Consider the following 6,974-nt stretch of genomic DNA (forward strand, 5'->3'; position numbering starts at 1 on the left):
TTTTCGAGAAGGAATGAGTAGATTCAATTGCTTAAAATTCTGCATGTGCTTCCTGTTGGCCATTATAATTACCGAGGGCAACTTCATTATCATCAGTCACTGCTCGTGTGCTCTGTTGAGATGTATGAGCTCAGGGCTGGAGTTTTTGAATTTGAGAAGCAAAAAGGGAATTTCTGACCCTTTCTTAAATGTGAGTTTATTTTGTCCAAGTGTCTTTTGACACTAAAATTTGAGGGCTGGAGGAGGAAATAAAATGTCCCCAGAGAGGGTGCAGACAAAAGTGTTCCTAATTCGAGAAGGATGGGCAGGTCTGGTGTTCTGTAACGATGCTGGCAGAAATCCTAAGTTCCATCTCTGGAGCTGGTAACTTCCCGTAGGCTGGAGGTCAGGTGCCACCTTGATTATCTGCAGACTTTTGGGCTGTTGGATTGCTTCCTTGCGAAGGGCTCTTGTGTGTATTGGGTCCCTGGGGAGAGGAAGAGAAGAATGGGCCCCAGGCCAGAGTCTGGCAATGTTGTCTGGGACTTGAGGTGGAGGGGCCTCTTGTTCTGTGAGTGAAAAGTATTGAGGGCTTGCAGCTCAAATAGTAATTATAAGAAATTTGGGCCTCATTTCCTTTTACCTGAGAAAAGTGAGTGGGTTGGAAAGACTGGGCGGGGGGTGGTAAATTAATGTAAAACTCATTATTCAGAAAGTCAGGACAGGAGAGATGGTTGAAATAGGAGTTTCATGACCGTGGATACATCAAAGAATGAATAGGAACAATCTGAGATATTATTAAAGCGGGCTTTCCCATGCATGGCTCACAATTCTCCTATTACCTGAGACTTGTCAGTTGGTTTCAAGCTGAACCTGCTTAAGAATAAATTGACCCGGTGGTTATTATTCTGAACAGACAACTCTGCCTGTTTTTACATGACTTAGACGTTATTGAGTTGAATTGATTGCTCTCTTGCTGGCTTGGTTCTGTAGAGGAAAATATTCTTCTTTCCTTCTGCCTCCCTCCCTCCCTTCCCATGTTTTCTGCCACATTTCTAGTGAAGTGGGTTGAAAAAAATTTGAACTATTTTATTTTCTTCTCTAGCATCATATTTAACCATGGTAGAAAGACCTGAAGAGTGTGTGTGCATTTTTGTGTGACGGTCAGCCTCTGCCGATCAAAAGTTTTCTCTGTGGTTGTGAACAGTTCCCTGTAGAGAAGGCAGGGATCTCATTAGCACCAACTAATAGATAAACGTCCCCTCTCTGGCAACCTGGATTGGGGGTTTCTGATCCCCCCACATTATTTACCTTATTTCTTGATGGCTTCTTTGCCTGTTGAACGGCTGCAGCTTTCCTTTTAACATATAAAGAGAAAAATACAATATCCTTATATATGCCCAAGAATCCAAATCTTTGGGTGATAGGTTTGATGGGAAACCTATTGGTATGGGTATTGTTAGGGCTGGAGGCACAGTGAGCACCTGTACCTGCTGACACAGAAGGACGAGATCATTATGGAGAGTACGGCTTGTGCTTATGACTTTACAGAACACTCAGTGAGCAAGAAGAGACACAATTATTGGGGAGAAAATCCCCAGGTTGTCACCCGGGGCTCTGACAGGTGGCCAACACAGGGCTGGCTCACTGTCCGGAGCACGGATCTGAGCTGCTGCTGGGGTGGTGGGATTTCAGAGCTCTGAGCAGAGTCTTTTACAGAAAAATCTTCTATCTCAGCTCCTGCGAGGTGCTGTGTTAACAGCAAAGCCCCAGGAAAAGTAACTCGTGGACTCTAAGCAGGGGCCTGCCGCGTAATCTGCGGTCGTTCAATATTTATACAAATGAACACGTGGATGAGTGTAGAATTTTCGTTTATCTTATAAATAATCTGTAGCAAGTCCTTTATTAAAAATACAGACAATCAATATGAAAGTAACAGTAATGTCACATAATTAGAAAATGGATCTACCCATTTCTAGTAAATACTATCCATAAAAAGTAAACAGTATTTATAATAAAGATCGAATCCCCCGACATATATTTTTCTAAATATTTCTTTCTACACTTTTCTTTCTCTTAAAAAATTTCATAGCTCTTCAGTAATTAGTTTTTTCCCCAACTATATTGTGAACATCCTACCATGTCGATAAAATGTATCAGATTTATTTTTTTAAGAGAAGAATTTGACAGGAAAGGAAAGGGGCCATGCATGGCAGGAGACATCTGTGCTCAAGTGGGAGGCAGAGTGTGAGGGTGAGGAGGACAGAGTAGAATAAAGAAGCCAAGGAAAACTCCACTTCCTGGTCTGTAATAATCTCCTTCCCGCACCATGACGGACTCAGGCTGGCTGGCCACTAGGCTTAGGAGCAAAGATGTTTGGTTCTGTATTGTTGGCCCCTCACCATAAAACACTAGCTTAATGAGTGACACAAATTTCTGGAGTTGATATCAAAATGAACGTAACCACAGATCCTCTCTCTTTTGGGGTTATTGTGGGTAATCCTTGAAGACAGCAGTAAAAATGGGCAAACACCCACTTGACAAAGGCCTATAGAAGCCATCCATAGGACTTTATAATTTTTAAAAACCTGTGTTGCCTTGCTTATGTTTTATCAGACTTAACACTAAGAAAATTAACCCCTAAAATTTGAATATTTCAATTCCTGTTGTTCATCTTTCTTTGATATCCTTTTCCTAGCTCCTGGTTGCTTCTTTGTTAACTTTCTGGACATTTCACCACACTCATACTCTTTCAAAGGTACCCATGGATTACACAGTTTCCAGCTCCTTCCTCTGTGCCATTATAGATAAAAGCTGTATCACACCTAATTTCAGCTCCATTGGCTGCTGCTAGGTATCAAGTAATTAATTTCATAAACTCCCTCATGTTAAAGTTTTCATGGGGCATGACAGACTAAAATATTTTATTCTCAGGTAATATATATCTAGCAATATATCTTGGGGTGATAATCTCTTAATGCCAAAAATGGCAAAAGTCTCAGAGGCCAGAGGAGGCCAAAAGCAGGTGGAGAGCTTCATTTTGGGCAGAACACTCTCAAACATTTTGCATAAGAAGTCATCCTCATGCCCAAGCCTTTTGCTAACTCCTGCCCAACACTAGAGACAACTCAGCAGATCAAAGAGCAAATTGAGTGCCTAACATTTTTTGAAGATAATTCTAAGACTGAACAAAGTGAACAGGATTGTCCTGACCTCCTTGATACTCACTTATTGTGTTTATTTCCTCTTCAGAGGTGCTTCTGTGCCATTCTGTCTCCCATAGCTGTTAAATAGCTGTTTTTTTTTTTTAAGATTTTATTTATTTATTTATTTGACACAGAGAGATCACAAGTAGATAGAGAGGCAGGCAGAGAGAGAGAGAGAGAAGCAGGCTCCCTGCTGAGCAGAGAGCCTGATGCAGGACTCGATCCCAGGACCCGGAGATCATGACCTGAGCCGAAGGCAGCAGCTTAACCCACTGAGCCACCCAGGCGCCCCTAAATAGCTGTTTTTTTTTTTTTTTAAAGATTTATTTATTTGACAGAGAGAGATCACAAGTAGGCAGAGAGACAGGCAGAGAGAGAGGAGGAAGCAGGCTCCCCGCTGAGCAGAGAGCCCGACGTGGGGCTCGATCCCAGGACCCTGAGATCATGACCTGAGCTGAAGGCAGAGGCTTAACCCACTGGGCCACCCAGGCGCCCCTAAATAGCTGTTTTGTGTGTTCACTTTAGTCATGAGGATTTGGGTCGGCTATGCCTCTAGTTGCCTTTCAGTTTTTATTGTGGAATCATAAAAGACTTTTTTTCAGGTGAATTTTAGTAACAAAATATTCAAAATTTTTATGAGTGATGAGGAGTGGGGATGTTTTCAGATTTTTCTGTAATAAGCCATTAGGAGAACAGTCTTAATAGCATAATTCATGGTCAAAAAGGCCATTAATTAGCAAATGCGAAGGCAGTAGAGTATATTTTATTGCTTAAAGGCTTATGCTGATGTGAATGATGTGAATAACCACATATAATTTACTCCAAGAGGTTACTCTATATCTTTGCAGAGAATCATAAATTCAGTGGTGATCTTGAGAGGTCATTTATTTTTTTTTCTCCACCGTTAGACAGGATGCTTCTCTTGCAACTTTCTTGTACCTTCCCTGAAATACTAGACTCTTCAATTTAGGTCTTCCAATGTTATGCGATATTTCCATAGCATCCCAAAAGCTTCTGTATATCAACTGAAAGCTGACTTTCTCATATGCCACATACTTTTAGGATCTCCAGTCACAAATATGTTATTTTAATTCTTGATTCTTTAATGCAGCTTACTAAAGCAGCATTTCTCTGGGTATGCTGTCTCTTCGAGCACTAGTCCCATGAGGTACTGTGGCAGAAAAGAAAGTTTCCACTTCCTTCTAGAATTCCACAACTTCTACAGAATTTGGTGGGCTCTGAGTAGCCCTGGACTCTCTTGGAAATGATCATTCCGTAGCTATCAGAGTCTCTGGAGGTTGTCCTTAGACCACGGTGTTTAAAGACCAACTATAACCCAACCAACAGCGAACATACAAAATAAGCAAAAGTATAAAGTGTGCAGATGATTCAGGTGTGCAGCTGGCTGAGAACCGCTGGTTTTGATGGCAGATGCTCTCCCAGGGACCGGGAGATACAGCGGTGACGGTTCTGAGCTCGCGGGAAGATGGAATGGGAAGCCAGGAGGTAAAACAGGAAAGCACATACCCCAAACAGCCTCACCGTATTTACGCAGTGAAGTAACTCACTCAGGCCCACTCGGCACTTAAAAAGGAGTTCCCTAAGGCGGATCTTTGAACAAGTAGAATCGGGACTGTGGGCTGCGCTCATTATTTTAAGTGTTACGGTTAGTGTTGTTCTGCAGAAGCACTTGTGATGGTCCCTTTGCTGCATCCTGCTTTCACCCTACTCCGGAGATGAAACAACATCCTGCAGGGTAACGAGAATGAACCCATTGCTCGCGATGTTCTGTTTCTATGCATTGGTACCTGCACCTTTTCCCTTTAGGACTGAGAGTTATTTTACACCCGGGTGGGTAAGCAAGAAGAATGAAGTGATTTAAGCATGATGAAGTACCTCTCAAGGAACTTTAAGGAGTGAAGAGGAGAGAGGCTCTTTCTCAAGCAGGTACCGAAGGAGCCAGATTCACCTTCCGAAGGATGTGGATGGTGGACAGGGACCTGACAGTCAAGTGGAGTTTGAGTAAGACGAGGAAGACAGGGAACAGATGCTTCATGTAGGGAGAACCCCCTGTGCAAGGTGTGGAGCTGAAAATGAGCTTGCAGTGTATGAGGAACAGTCCTGGAATAACCAGGAGGTTTAGGATTTCCTACTTCCTACTTTCTAGGACTTTCTACTTTGTCTCACTCTGCCTCAGGGAACTACCTAAGCTGTACTGTTGAAAAGAATTGGAAACACCTACCTGCAAATGTTTTATTGCCAGACTTGAATAATACAGATTCTGCTCAGTGGATCCAGAAAAGAATAAGCCCACATATGATACATCAAAAGTAGCTTCCCTGCCAGGCATTTTAGACCCCCTAGAACAAGACTCCATTTCACCAAGCCAAGGTAGATCTCACTTCTCTTCGTCATGAACTCTATTCCAGTGAAGCAGATCGCTTCTGTCCGTTTGGTATGTTGTGTTCAGTTTTGCCTCCAGATCCTTGTTTATGTCATTCCCCCACTGAAAACATACGCCATGGTTCTCACTGCCCATTAAAACTCCCCATCTGGTTAATTTCTCAGATCACATAATTATCTTCTTGCTTTAAAACCAAATATGTCAGCATTCTATTGTTTCATATTCTTGTATTATTATTTTCTGATCATTAGTTGCATCTCTTTTTTTTTTTCTGTCCAAAATGATAGTTATACTCATTAAGTCTAGGTAAGTCTGTAATACATATCTCTTATCCTGCCTTATCCTGGGTTAATAGTAGATAGTCAATAATTACTTCAGTTGTTACCCAAGCACACATTTATTTGGCATAGGACCCCAGAGGAAATTTGTCATTCAATAGTTGTATACTCATTGGATGGGCAAGTTTGGGAAAAGTACGTGTCCCAGGATGTAATAAGCAAACAGTACTCCTCATTTGTAATGTGCTTTCACATCCAATGTCATATTATTTCTATAAGAAGCATGAGTGGTGGGTAAGAATGATATTACTCACTTTGTGGATGAAATGACCAGGGTCCAGAAAATTGAAATGATCTGCTCCAGATCAGAGGGTGTGTGTCACAGCAGGACTCAAACCCTCATCTTATGATTTTAAAGCTGAAATAGAGGACAGGACCGGTCAGGCAGTGGGAATGGGGAATCTCGTGGGGGAGAGAAGTTGCCAGAAGGAGGCACAATCAAAAGGGAATTAGGAGTTCTAAAGATAAATATGGACTTGGGGCAACACTTGAGATGGCAGGGGGGCGAGGAGTGGAGGACGGGAGGCTGGCAGCCAGAACTTTCTCCTTCTGGTAGTTCCATTCTTATAGTTCCCAGGAAGAAGGGTTTTGAACGGACATTAACCATCTGACTGTCCTCAAACTGTGTGTGGAAGGTGACCGTGTCTCAGCCACTAGACACTAGGAACATCATGGGTGGGTTGAGAAGTCCTGTTTAAGCTGAAAGTTGGAAGTTAGGAATAGGTTAAATCTGTGTCTTTTGGAGAGGCTGAATGGCATCCTTAGACTTCAACCTATCAGTGGGTCACCAACTGTGGGGCGTAGTACTCTTTTAAGTTCCACCTGAAAGCGGATGGGTTCTGTCCCAAATGGCTTCCTAGAGGGCTGAACAGTGACATCTATTGGTTCAATTTGAAATAACAAGTTCAAAAGTGATAGATCATGATTAGTATTTCTACCCCTTGCAAAGCAAACAATTAACAATCATTCCAGAGGAAGTTATGACATCAGCAGTATGCTTTATCTTGGGAATAACACACAAGTCAACTTTTAGTATTGGGGGTAGGG

The sequence above is a fragment of the Meles meles genome, chromosome 5 (genome assembly GCF_922984935.1).
Source record: "Meles meles chromosome 5, mMelMel3.1 paternal haplotype, whole genome shotgun sequence".
Taxonomy (NCBI): Eukaryota; Metazoa; Chordata; class Mammalia; order Carnivora; family Mustelidae; genus Meles; species Meles meles.